General features: G+C 44.5%; 1 protein-coding gene across 2 annotated transcripts in view; it reads right to left on the reverse strand.

Annotated features, from left to right (window-relative positions):
- Positions 1 to 14,350, reverse strand: part of LOC149743804 (alpha-1,6-mannosylglycoprotein 6-beta-N-acetylglucosaminyltransferase A) — a 239,955-nt gene that overhangs the window by 160,858 nt on the left and 64,747 nt on the right. The window lies entirely within an intron of this gene.

A 14,350-nucleotide genomic window follows, 5' to 3' on the forward strand; every position in this document is an offset into this window, starting at 1 on the left:
AAGGAAACCCATTCCAAAGGAGCTCACAGTTAGTGAAGGAAACAGAGGGGCCTACATACATAAATTATAAAACTACATGCTTCATCCCATATTGGAGATAGAAACAGGGTACTATGGGACATTTCTGACTCCGTGATTAAATGTTTATCTGAATCTTTCTTCCCTCTGTAATTTCTAGGATAACTTCTAGAAAATTACACTCTAACCTAAGTGGATAAAAATGTACGAAGTTACAGACAATGCCCAGACTAAAATCAAAAGACTCTTTCAGAACCTTTGAAAAGACGAATCCTTCTCCAGAACAGGAAATTCATCCTTGAAACTTTTTTCTAAGTCAAGTTTAAAAATACTGAGCGTATTACATTTGTTGAAGACGAACAAAGTTTCAATTCTAGTATAATGACTTCTAATTCAGATTCAGGTCACCCTCTCAGGTGGGTGAGAAATTAACCCAAACAGTTGACAGGAATATTCCAAACAGTGTTTGTCCCGGAGGTGGACAAACTCCATTATGCATGACCCCAATGCCAACCGTATCCTGGGGATATTTCAGGTCAGAGACCATGAAAATAAAATAGATATGTGACCTTCAAAGCCTCAGCCACTAATAAAATGCTGGTGGACGTTAAGAACCTGAGCAAGTCACTCAGATCAAGGAGAAAAGGCTTCTGGATATTGGTAAAAGAGCTCCCAACTTCACCACTCTCTTGGCTTCCCGAAGCGAGGGTCTTGGGGTTGTCTGGACCATTTGAACCACAAAATACCACCTAACATCGTGGAGAGGCATAAACGCCAGAGGACATCCCACCAGGGCCCTCACCAGTGCAGAAAGTGAGGGCAGCGCAGAGGAACACTCCTACCACTAGAAGGGCTGGTGAAGGAGGCAGTATCTCAGAACCTACTTAAACAATCGGAGCAAAACTGTGTCCACCATATGTCGCCTGAGGGACCTACACCTCCTGGGGAAGGGAAGGAATTCACGCGGGCAGGACCAAAGCTCTTGGATTCTAAACATGCCCCCACCATTTCTTGCACAGCCTGTGAGCCAAAGATTCGATTAATTCAAACATTTATTACTGGGACTTCCCTGGTGGCGCAGTGGTTAAGAATCCGCCTGCCAAGGCAGAGGACACGGGTTAGAGCCCTGGTCCGGAAAGATCCCACATGCCGCGGAGCAACTAAGCCCGTGCGCCACAACTACCAAGCCCGCGTGCCGCAACTATTGAAGCCCACGAGCCTAGAGCCCGTGCACCGCAACAAGAGAAGCCACCGCAATGAGAAGGCTGCACATCAGAACAAAGAGTAGGCCCCGCTCGCCGCAACTAAAGAAAGCTCGCGTGCAGCAACGAAGACCCAACGCAGCCAAAATAAATTAAAAAGCAAACAACAAAAAACAGTCTCTTAGCTGGTTCTGATCATTGTCTGCTTCACCATACAAAAATACTTTTTAAAAAAAATTTATTACTGCACAGCACCCAGACAGACATCTCATTGTTTTTAAGCTGTTGACTGATCATTGGGTGGACTTCAGAGGTAATATTTCTACATATACACACTACTGTATATAAAATGGATAACCAACATGGATCTACTGTATAGCACAGGGAACTCTACTCAATATTTTGTAATAATCTATAAGGGAAAGGAATTTGAAAAGGAGTATGTGTATGTATGTATGTATGTATGTATGTATGTATGTATATATATATATATATATATATATATATATATATGACTGAATCACTGTGCTGTCCATCTGAAACTAACACGATATTGTAGATCAACCATACTGCAATAAAAAAAATTTTTCTTATATACTTATTTTTGGCTGCACTCGGTCTTCCTTGCTGTGTGTGGGCTTTCTGTAGTTGTGGCGAGCGGGGGCTACTCTTTGTTGCAGCGCGTGGGCTTCTCACTGAGGTGGCTTCTCTTGTTGCGGAGCACGGGCTGTAGGCATGCAGGCTTCATTAGTTGTGGCACGTGGGCTTCAGTAGTTGTGGCTCACGGGCTCTAGAGCACAGGCTCAGTAGTTGTGGCGCACTGGCTTAGTTGCTGCCTGGCATGTGGGATCTTCCCAGACCAGGGCTCGAACCCGTGTCCCCTGCATTGGCAGGCGGATTCTTAACCACTGCGCCACCAGGGAAGTCCCTAAAAAATTTTTTTACAGAGTTAATATTCTACAACCTGCCTCCTTATTACCACCCAAGGTTGCAGCGGGAAGGAGTGACAGAGAACGGATGTGGAACACCTTAAGGAAAGTGGTATTACAGCCACCAGCATCATTTTCCTAGCCCCCTTCACACCAATACCTACAGGCATCCTATTCCACCGGAGGCAATAAAACTATTTTAAGCTACACTTGCAGACAGCTCTGAGCAGAAATGTACTTTTCCCAGAAGTTGGCACAATGTGTGTTTATTTAGGGAGACATATCTACACAACACTAGCAATAAAACTAATTCGACCCATGGGAAGTTATTCCAGAGAGACAGCGTCACCTCCTTCTCCTTCCTAAAAAATCCAAAGAGGGAGAGGAGAAAAAGAAAAAAAGCGAATGCAAATGGCCACTGGCAGAGTTTCATGTTTAAGGTGCACAGAAGGATTCAAGAGAAAGTCAAGGTGCCCGGCAAATGCCTGTTCATTAACCCGGTAGGAGGTGCCACGCCATCTGGCACCCATGTCCACTGGAAGATATACTGCTTAGGATCAATGCTGAGAAGCGAGCGAGTTTATTTTTACCCGTTTATGCACAAAACTACAAGGACATAAATGCCTGCATTGGACATACCAGAAAGACTTAATGAGACTGGAAAATGGGATCCAAAACTGGGATCCGGCAGAAGCCAGCTTTCATTGAGCTTGATTAAATAACACCCTCCTCCCAAACGTTCAGGAATCCGAGCAAACCCCACAGCGTCTCAGTTAGAGACTCCTTAAGAAACCACGAGGACTCTGGGCGTGTAAGGGAGGGGAGCCGGCCCTGTATCCACTGACGCCAAAAGACTTTGAGGGGCTCACATTCAAGGCGGAACTCTGGAGTTTGGCTGGGCAGAGGGCTCTGGCGGCACCTCAGCGGCTGGGCACAAGGCCAGCCACCAAGGGACAAGACAGCCAATCACTGGGTGTCGGAACCCCTATCACACTGGCCACTCTGCAGCGTTCTCCCTCCGAGGCTCTTTGAGCCTCACATAACCAACCGGAATCTTCTTTTTCCAAGTGAAGTTACTACCTTTTTCTCTAATAGAAACATAATGCTTGTCCAACGCCAAAAATTTGTTCAGTGCCAAATAACCAGAAAATTACAAAAAAAATTTTAAATGTTATCATTCCACCACTCACACTGCTAAGATTTTGGTATATTTCATACACACACACACGCAGTGTGGATACACACATGTATGTATCACAAAAATATATTTGCTTTCTTAGAGTCTGCTTTTATATCTTAATAACACATTTTAAATGCTTTCTCATGATAATAAATATCTTTCCACCACAATTTAAAAGCTAAATAGTACTCCCCTATTTCACCATGTTTTACTTAAATAATCTCCACAGTATTAGGCATTTATTTTTCTCCCAATTTTTCTCTATTAGAAAATAACACAACAATGAACTGTTCCTCATTCTTACCTTTGCAATTTCAGATATCTGCTTACAATAAAGGAATGACCAAATCAAATAAGAAGATTTTTAGGCTTTTGATGTAGTAATATTCCTACATTTTCTTTCAGAAAAGTTATGCCAACTTATGCTCCCTATTAGCAAGGTATAAGAATGCTCCTATAGGGCTTCCCTGGTGGCGCAGTGGTTGAGAATCCGCCTGCCAATGCAGGGGACACGGGTTCGAGCCCTGGTCTGGGAAGATCCCACATGCCGTGAAGCAACTAAGCCCATGCACCACAACTACTAAGCCTGCGCTCTAGAGCCCCCGAGCCACAACTACTGAACCCACGTGCCACAACTACTGAAGCCCGCACGCCTAGAGCCTGTGCTCTGCAACAAGAGAAGCCACCGCAATGAGAAGCCCACGCACCGCAACAAAGAGTAGCCCCCGCTCATTGCAACTAGAGAAAGCCTGCGTGCAGCAATGAAGACCCAAAAAGCAGCCCAAAAATAAAATAAATTAAAAAAAAAATAAAATAAAAAATGAATGCTCCTATACCCTATGCTCTTACCAAAGTTTTTATCATCTATATTTTATTGTCACTTAAAAAATGATTTGCCAATCAGACAGGTGCACATGACCACTGCTAATAATAACAGGAATAATAATAATAATTCAACCAAGACATTCACCAGGCACTTACTATGTACCAGTCACTGTTCTAAGAGATTTACATTTGTGAAGTAGGGCTGTATTCTTAACCCCACTGTATGGATGGGGAAAAGGAAGCACAGGAAGGTGAGGTCATCTGCCCATGTGGTAACTGGAGGAGCTAAAGTTTGAACCCATGTAATCTGGTTCCAGAGTCCAGGCTCTTGACCACTAGACCATACAACCACACGGGGAACGATCAGGAAGAAGGAGAGAAGGGATAAGATTAACATCCGGTGGAGAGATCACTGGAAACACAACCTGCCCTTTATCACACCCTGACCTTTATTTACATGTTGAATATCACAAATGGTGGGCCATCCCGTAAGTGATAAACACAGTCGTCCATTCTAGCAAACCAAATCTGAAAGCAGACTATTAACTTCCCACTGGCTCGCTCATCGGCAAGTGACCTGGGTTTATTACTCTGGCATGTAACTATTTGCCTGGTCACACTAATCACATAAAAGGAAGTGGCTTATTTGTTTCCTTGTGTAATAAAGGATTAGGGACCCAATAATTCCACTTCTTGGTATAGAGACGGCCTAAAGTACTGAAAGAACTGGAACAGACACTTGAACACCTATGTTCACAAAACCAAACGGTGGAAGCAACTCAAGTGTCCATCGACAGAGGAGTGGATAAACAAGATAAGGTATACATACGCAATGGAATATTTAGCCTTAAACAGGAGGAAAATTCTGGCACATGCTACAATATGGATGAACCTTGAAGACATTAGGCTATAAATAAAAGAAGTCAGTCACAAAAGGACAAGTATCATATGATTCCACTGATGTGAAGTACCCAAAACAGGCAAAGGCAAAGAAAGGCAGAAAGAAAAACGGTGGTTGCCAGGGGTTGGCTGGGGGAGGACGGGGGGGCGGGTAGGAGGAAGCAGGGGTTGTTCTTTAATGGCTACAGAGTTTCAGGTGGGAAGATGACAACAGTTAGGGCGCTTCAGCCATCTGGGCCCTCATCAGATCCTCATAAGCCTTTCTGGGTAATGCCACCCAGCAGACGTTGAGAGGGGATACAAATGCTCAAGAAGAGATGAAAATGCTTCTAGAAACAATCTTTCATTGCAGGGAAGGACTTGTACCGATGTTCACATAAGTGAGCACTTTGAATGACAAAGGAAAAACAGGCTCCAAGGAATGTACTATAAAAACCACCCCTGTACAGGAATCAAAGAACGAATGGGGAAACCAGGTGAGCATAGCAAACACAACCACAAGAAAGGTCTTCCCACGAGCCTGTGCATGAGCAGAACTCAGGTTTTCAGGGCCAAGAACACCAGACACAGAAAGACTGCCCAGCCAAAAGCCAGATCTGGGATACACTTGTTGAGAAGGGTACCTCTGGGAGCCAGAAAGACAGCTTCTGACCACTCAGTGGCTCCCTGTATTCCGAGCATCACAAAACAGTTTTAAAAAGACTCAAATTCAGAAATGCTGTCTTCGTGACTTATTTAATAGAAGGTCACTATAAGATCCCCAAAGACAGCTTAATCACCATGAGACCATATACAGCTATTCTAAAGAAAGGAAAGCTAGAGCTATCAAGGCGAATCACACGCTACTGCCTAACCATAAACCCAACCTGACAGACCCAGGATTAGAGGGGCCGCACCAAGACGAGGGCTCGGCTCACTTCCCAGGCCACCATCTTGTATTTCGCTAACTCAAATATAATCCCCTCCCTGTACAATGAAGAATCTGACTCGTCTTTGTCCCTGGTTCCTGAAAGGCAGACTATAAATCCTCGGAACTTCCCGAGTAAGCGAAGGGTCTTTACTATTCATGAGCCCCTTGAGTCACACCTGAGATTACATAAAATGAGAAGACTCAGATTGAGGGCTGATCACCAGTAAGACCAACCATGCGATTAGAGGGGGTGGGGCTTTGAGGCAGCCCAATCCTGGGAAGAGGAAGGAGGCTGGAGACTGAGTCCGTCCACGTGGCCAATGATTCAATCAATCATGCCACACAATGAAACCCCAATAAAATCTCTGGACACCAGGCTCAGTGGCGCTTCCTGGCTGTTGAATACAATGGTGTGCCAGGAAGGTGACACACTCTAACCCCACAGGGAGAGGGCATGGAAGCTCAGCATTTGGAATCCTCTCAGACCTCACCTATGTCTATTTGGATGCCTGATCTATATCCTTTAAAATTAAAGTATGATCGTAAGTATAGCACTGTCCTGAGTTCTGAGTCATTCAAGAGAATTCGAGCCTGAGGGAGTCATGGGAGCCCCCCAAATTTGTAGCCAGTCAGAAGTGTTAGTGGCCTGGGGACCCCACTTGCAGTTGGCATCTGAAGTGGGGGCCATGTTGTTGGGACCAGACCCTTTAACTTATGCGATCTGCACCAACTCCAGGCGATTAGCAGCAGAACTGCATTGCAGTCCAGCAGCTGGTGTCAGAACTCCCCCGACACAAATTCCCAGCTCACTCAAGTGCTACACACGGCTTCAATACTCAGCTCCACATAACGTAGCTTTTATCTGCTAAAATTCATGCTAAATGTTAATGACTAGAAATTTTCCCCCAGTTCAAATATTGCCATTTGCAGCAGCATGGATGGATCTAGGTATTATCATACCAAGTGAATTAAGCCAGAAAGAGAAAGATAAATAGCATGTGATATCCCTTGTATGTGGAATCTAAAATATGATACAAATGAACTTTTTTTTTTTTTTACAAAACAGAAACAGATTCACAGACATAGGAAACAAACTTATGTTTACCAAAGGGGAAAAGGGATGGGGGAGGAATAAATTAGGAGTTTGGGATTAGCAGACCTATACTACTACCTATAAAATAGATAAAGCAACAAGGTCCTACTGTGTAGTACAGGGAACTATATTCAATCTCCTGTAATAAATCATAATAAAAAAATAGGAAAAAATGTGTGTATATATACACACACATATATATGTATATATAACTGAGTCACTTTGCTGCATACCAGAAACACAACATTGTAAATAAACTATATTTCAATACCACACACAAAAAAGAAAATTTCCCCCATTCAATACTAGTAACAGCTAAAATGTTTTGAATAATTGCTATCTCAGACATGGTTCTAAGATCTTCTACGTGTATTAACTCACTCACTCCTCATAGCAACCTCACAGGGTGAGTACTGTCATTATTCCCTTTATAAATGAAAGCACCAAGGCACAGAGAGGTTAAGGAATTTGCCTGAGGTCACATGGCAAGCTCATGTGGCAAGGTCACATGGTCAAGGTGCCAGGATTCAAAGCACGTTCCTCTGTCTCTGAAGCCACCCCTTAGCCAGAAGTCCAGAGGAAAAGGCGTGACTGCTGGCCACCAACCCCTCCAAGGGCCACAGGTCACTACCCTTCCCCATCCCCACTGGCTCCCATTCTCCATCCTTAGAATGGCCACATGCTGAGCTCCTTGGGGAAGACTGCATGCTTTCTGACGATAGATTTATCCGGTTTTGACTGTAGCTCAGGAAGGCCAAGTTTGAGAACACTACAGCACTGGGGAAGATGAACTATTTTCCTGAAAGTCTTTTCCAACAAAAACACAAATTAGCAGCTGGATGGTTCTAGATGTAAATGAAAGGATAAATTTCCCTGCAATAAATGAATAGACTCAGAGTTGTTCCTTTTCATTATCATCTCCCTTACTGCAGGCAGAATGGCTCCACGGGTGACACGAATCCCTTCTCCCTTCTTTTTCCCCAATTATTTAAACTCAAAAGTGCTACATAGGTACTTCTTCACTTTTATTAAATTAGTAGTAAAGGTTGATGTTCTCAGTGTTCTTAGTACTGCAATTAAAACCTCAGCAGTCATGGTGGTGAGTTTTCAAATATAAACGACGTAATAAGGTCATCAGCTGGCTGTCCTTCCATTTCACGTCCTCTTTTAGTAACGCTTTTGAGCATGCCAGGCACTTGGGACTTGGCAATAAATCCGAGCAAGTTTCTGCTTGCCCTCAGGGCACTTACATGGCAGCAGGAGAGAAAGCCAGAGAAGGGACAAGTGTGTGCGTGTACTGCACGTGTACGTATGCATAATTTAGGGAAATGGTCAATGATATTAAAAATACAGTGAGTGTAGATCTGGGGGACGAACAAGAAGATGTGTGTTTCTGGAGTGAAATCAACATGGGAAAAGGGTGGGAGATGAAGAGAGAGACGCACCAGATCATTCTGAACTGAGGTATCCAATTCCTTATCACCGTGTCCCTCCCCTCCCCTGGGTCTATGCCTCCATCACCTTACATTGGACAACTGTCTTTCCTACCTGACCTCTAGGCTTCCTTACAGCCAGTTCTCCACACAAGCTAAATGACGTTTGTAAAACAGAAATCAGATCAGGTCACGTCCCTGCTCAAAACCCTCCACACATCCATCCCAATCAGAATAAAACCCTTAACTCCGCACCGCCCAACGAGGTTCTCCATGTTCCAGCACTACCTGCCCTCCAAACTCAGCATCTTGCTCCCTCCCCCGCCCACACAGCCCTCACACTGGGCCACGCGTGTTCCTGCCTCGGGCACCTCATCCTGGATACCACCTTGACTCCACCACCATTCAGGTCTGGGCACAAACATCCCTCCCTGGTCTGGCGGAGGGGGCACTTAGCCCCCCTAGTGGAATTCAGGCTTGAGTGGGACATGGGGTTCCTTCCTTGAAGGGGGGGTGGGGTAGAGGGAGGGAGAGGATACCCTCACCCTTGCCTGAAATCTCACCCCTAAGGCTGCCTTCAATACTTTCACGGTGGTCAAAGCCAACTTTTCTCTTTCTCTGGACAAGGGTAGTGACACCGAGGACAAGCTCATGGTGACTGACAGAGCCTACCGGCCTTAGCCCTGGGAGAGAGAAGGTCCCTCTCAGGTGGCATTGTGTCACAGCATAACAGAGATGGGCAGCCTTTACAGACAAGAGCTTCCCTGCCAGGTGAACTTTCTTGATGGCAGTGGCTGTCCTAGGGCTGCTTAGCCCTCACCTGTGTTCTTTCTGCCCAGGAGACTGAGCAACTCTCCCACGTCCTCAGGCCAGCGCAGGGTGCTCCATTCAGAGTAACTATCACTCCAAAGCAGGCCTACACATTCCAGCTAAAGTCATAACGGGATTTGGGACATCCCTGGTGGTGCAGTGGTTAAGACTCCACACTGCCAGTGCAGGGGGTGTGGGTTTGATTCCCTAGTTGGGGAACTAAGATCCCGCATGCAACATGATGCTGATAGATATATAGATACATAGATACATAGACAGATAGATAGATAGATAGAGAGATAGAGAGATCATAACGGGCTTTGCCTGGACCATGTACGATGATCTGCTCAATTCTCCAGTTTGGGGAGAAGCAGGGTTAGGAATGTGTTTAGGAATCAGTCTTCTCTCTCATTTTCTTTCCCCCAGGTTGGCAGCAGGGAGCCACACCCTGTAAGCCACGGGCCTCAGGCAACATGCCTCTGTTTGTAATCCAGGAGTCCCCAAATGTGTGAAGCAGCAGAACTCCGAATGTCTTGGGCTCTGGGACACCAGGGGATCCCTTGGATGCCCTTCTTCTGAACCAGGAACAATCCGACTGGCAGGACAGGGAACATGTTGTGGGCAGAGGCCTCAGCATCTCAGAAGAATGCAGAAAATATTAAAGAGTCACATCTCCCTGCTTTCCTACAGAATGTTTTTTCCTTGGTTATTCTTTTCACCACCCATGGCACTTACTGGTAAATAAGTGATTGCCACAGATCTGAGCAGGTTACGGGGAAAAAAAGACTCAAATTTGGGAAAGCTCTATCCCATCCCTTCATCTCTTTTTCTGGGAACTGAAAAAACACCACTAGGATATGATTCTAGGGGCTGGGTACCTGAATCCAGGTAAGCGCTTATACCAAAACTACTGTAGAAATAAGATGTGCAAAACATAGAGCCTTTACTGGGCTGTACAGTCATCATGTAAAAATGACAGTTATTTCCCTTTAGGGATGATAATTAATGCTGCCTTTACATAAGCCACTGTTTTCTAAGTTTTTCTTTTTTCCTGATGTTTTCCTGCATTAGCAATCAGCAGGGTAATGGACATCAGCGTCAGGCATTTTCTCTGAGAGATGAACACTTTCACCAACACTTGCCCAGATGCAGAGGCATTCCCATTTGAATAACAAGGCAGGGGGACTTCCCCGGTGGCACGGTGGTTAAGAATCCACCTGCCAATGCAGGGGACACGGGTTCGAGCCCTGGTCCAAGAAGATCCCACATGCCGCAGAGCAACTAAGCCCGTGCGCCACAACTACTGAGCCTGCGCTCTAGAGCCCGCGAGCCACAACTACTGAGCCCGAGTGCCACAACTACTGAAGCCCGTGCGCCTAGAGCCTGTGCTCCCCAACAACAGAAGCCACTACAATGAGAAGCCCACGCACCTCAACGAAGAGTAGCCACGGCTCTATACAACTAGAGAAAGCCCGTGCACAGCAACGAAGACCCAACGCAGCCAATCAATCAAAAAGAAAAACAAGGCAGGGGGATGGGGGAGTTTGAGGGTATAGTTCTTGCCCCAGAGCATTCTGGGATTCCCTTGCACCTGATCACAAAGCCACAAGAGGTTCTGCCCATACACTCAAGACAATACAAACGACTGCGGTGCAAGAAAAACTCTCCCGCGTCTCTAAAATGCTCTCCCCGCCAGACCGGCCTTTCCTCCCTGCCATTCAAACATTTTTGAGTACTTCTGCCAGGGACTGAGTATGTGATGAAGAGACATGATCCTGGCCCTCAAACTGTAGCGGGGAGACACACACGTCAATGGATCATTAGACTATAACATAAAAGTGGAATCTACCCACTGATTCAACCAGTGTTTGCTGAGCACCTACTACATGCAGGGCACTGTTCTGGATGCCAGTGTACAAAAGCAAGAGTACATAATAGACACAGGATAATCACGAGAACACAGAAGAAACCCATCACATCCTATCCAGGGGGATCAAGAAAGCATTCTCTGAAAAAGGAAACCCTGGAAGGAGTCCTGAAAGACGAAAAGAAGATGGTGGAGGAAGGCATCCCCAGCGTGGGGTGGGAGCCTGTGCGTGGAGCAGAGGTACCAGTGACCAGCAACAGTCAAGGGAACTGTTGCCCTGCACACCTGGAACAGAAGGGGAGGCAGGGGGCCAAGATGAGTCTTGGACGGCAAGACAAGGTGACCAGGGACCTTGACGCCACAGCAGGACTTAGGGCTCCCCTGTAATTGAGTAATTTTGAAGAGCCTGAATCCCAGGAGTGGCGTGATCTGATTCCCATCTCAGATATAATACCCCGAAATGGTTTTTATTTTCAAGCACTGCCTCTCCTGCCTCAGAGGCTTGAAAATGCAAAAGACGGGCAGATTTAGATATAGTAACTGGATACAAACAAGTTTCAAAAAAATAAGGCATAGAAGATTCTTCCCTGTTTTAATTAGAGAAGATGGTTAGAAACTACTAAGGCGGCGGAGGTGGGGGGAGAAAAAGAAGAATGTTTTCTCACAAATCCCAAAAATCAAGTGAGCAAAAAGCAGCTTCCCAGAGACAAACCGTCCTGACTTAGTAATTCTGCTAGAACTGCTCATTTTCATCTCTGCTGGGACCAACAGAAGCTGCATGACAAATGCTCTTCACGTCCCGTGTGGCCTGCTGCCACATCACACCTCGGTACGAGCCACACCAGCCTCCCAACTTGGCCACCAAGCTCGTGGTGAAGAAGCCAACCTCTGACAGATCCAGAAAGGAGTGAGTGTACATATTCTCACCATGGACAATGGCTGCAAGGAAGGCTATTTTTTCCAAATAATATTTTATATTAATTTAACAGTTCAACATTCCCAAAGGCCTTCAAACTGAGGACTGAATTTCCCCTATAACATGAAGGGCAATTTCAGATCCCCGTAGTCCAAAATTCAACTATTCAACATCCCATCCATTCTGTCCCTATAGATGAGACACACTTAATACTCAGAAAATAGTACCCTGTATATAATAAACTGATGCAATGAGATTGCATTGCAATGTCATGGTTTCCAACCCAAATCCAGTTAAAAGCTCCTATGTCATATATCCTGTTTATTGACCACACTTTAAGCCTATCAGCTACTCTAGCTTCAAATGAACATGACTGCTTCGATACAAACACAAACTCCAATTTAATTTCTACACGACTAACTGCCTTCCAAATGAAATTCTAAAGCCCAACAAGTGAGATCATAATTAGGTTGGTTACGTTTTTTTATTATAGAAGCAAGCACGTTAAATGTTACTGCCTTGACGGCCAATGTTTCTATTAGCGAAGCCACACATGAAATAGACTGGGGATTTTTCTTCATCTACCACTGCGAGTTGCCAACATGTTTAACTGCCACGTTCTGGAATATATCAAATGTTTCCAGTCAGAATCAAAACTGAGAGATGGGTTAAAAATTAGTCTTCACTGTATGCAGTGTATAATGAATTCCATCACTTAACATCCCAAAACAGGCAAAACTAACCTTGCTGAGAAGTCAGGTCGGTGCTTATGCTTGGGATGGGGGTGAATGCAGATCTTGACTAGAAGGAGGCACAGGGGAGCTGCCCGGTACCGTGCATGGTTTACTTCTTGATCTGGGTACAAATGGCTGTGATAATTCACCATGTTGTACACGAACCACATGTAACTGTTCTTTACGTAGAATTCAGTTAAAGTTTAAAATATTAGGGTAGAGGACAATTCTTTGTCCACTCTCAAGAAGACCCTAATAGGTCAGTACTTCAATTCTATGTAGCATTTGAAAGCACATGGGTTTCACATGGACAGAAATCAGATCAACAGAAATACTGATCGGCTTTACTGGACATGCTTTCATTCTCTTTCATTCATTTTTCTGAAAGATCTCAACCATATGTTCACTGCGGCAGTATTTACAATTGCCAAGATATGGAAACAACCCAAGTGCCCATCAATGGATGAATGGATGAAGAAGATGTGGTGTGTCTATATATACACAATATTACTCGGCCATAAAAAGATGAAGTCTTGTCATTTGCAACGATATGAATTGACCTTGAAGGTCTCATGCTAAGTGAAATAAGACAGAGAAAGATAAATACTGTATGATATCACTCATATGTGGAATCTAAAAACAACACGAACAGGAAAACAAAATAAATGAACAACCAACAAAAACAGGTAGATACAGAGAACACAGCAGTGGTTGCCAGATGAGAAGGGGTGGGGCAAAACAGGTGAAAGGAACCAACTGTTTGGTGATGGAAAGAAACGAAACTTTGGATTGTGAGCAGCCTATAGGGCATATAGAAGATATAATGTTGTATACATGAAGCTTACATAATGTTACAAACCAACATTACTTCAATAAAAAAAAAGATACTAACCATCCTAACGGTCATGTGCGCAGCATGGGGAACACCCAGCGTGAATCATTATTTAACATCCCCTCCTCCGTACAACACAACTACTTCCAGCAACAATCATGCAATAATCATCATTCTGTTCTTGAATCATTTAGTTTTAAAATAACCATTTAAAAAGAAGGTCGAATTTATTTATTTATATATATTTGTTTAACATCTTTATTGGAGTATAGCTGCTTTACAATGGTGTGTTAGTTTCTGCTGTATAACAAAGTGAATCAGCTATATGTATACATATATCCCCATATCCCCTCCCTCTTGCGTCTCCCTCCCACCCTCCCTATCCCACCCCTCTAGGGGGTCACAAAGCATGAGCTGATCTCGCTGTGCTATGTGGCAGCTTCCCACTAGCTATCTATTTTACATTTGGTAGTGTATATATGTCAGTGCTACTCTCTCACTTCATCCCAGCTTACCCTCCCTGTGTCCTCAAATCCATTCTCTACGTCTGTATCTTTATCCCTGTCCCGCCCCTAGGTTCATTAAAACCTTTTTTTTCTTTGTTTTTTGAGATTCCATATATATGATATATATGTGTTAGCATACGGTATTTGTTTTTCTCTTTCTGAATTACTTCACTCTGTTTGACAGACTCTAGGTCC

This window comes from Delphinapterus leucas, unplaced genomic scaffold (assembly GCF_059928025.1).
Source record: "Delphinapterus leucas isolate spDelLeu-1000000601 "Yukka" unplaced genomic scaffold, BTC_Dleu_Yukka2 spDelLeu_asBTCV2_sq78, whole genome shotgun sequence".
Taxonomy (NCBI): domain Eukaryota; kingdom Metazoa; phylum Chordata; class Mammalia; order Artiodactyla; family Monodontidae; genus Delphinapterus; species Delphinapterus leucas.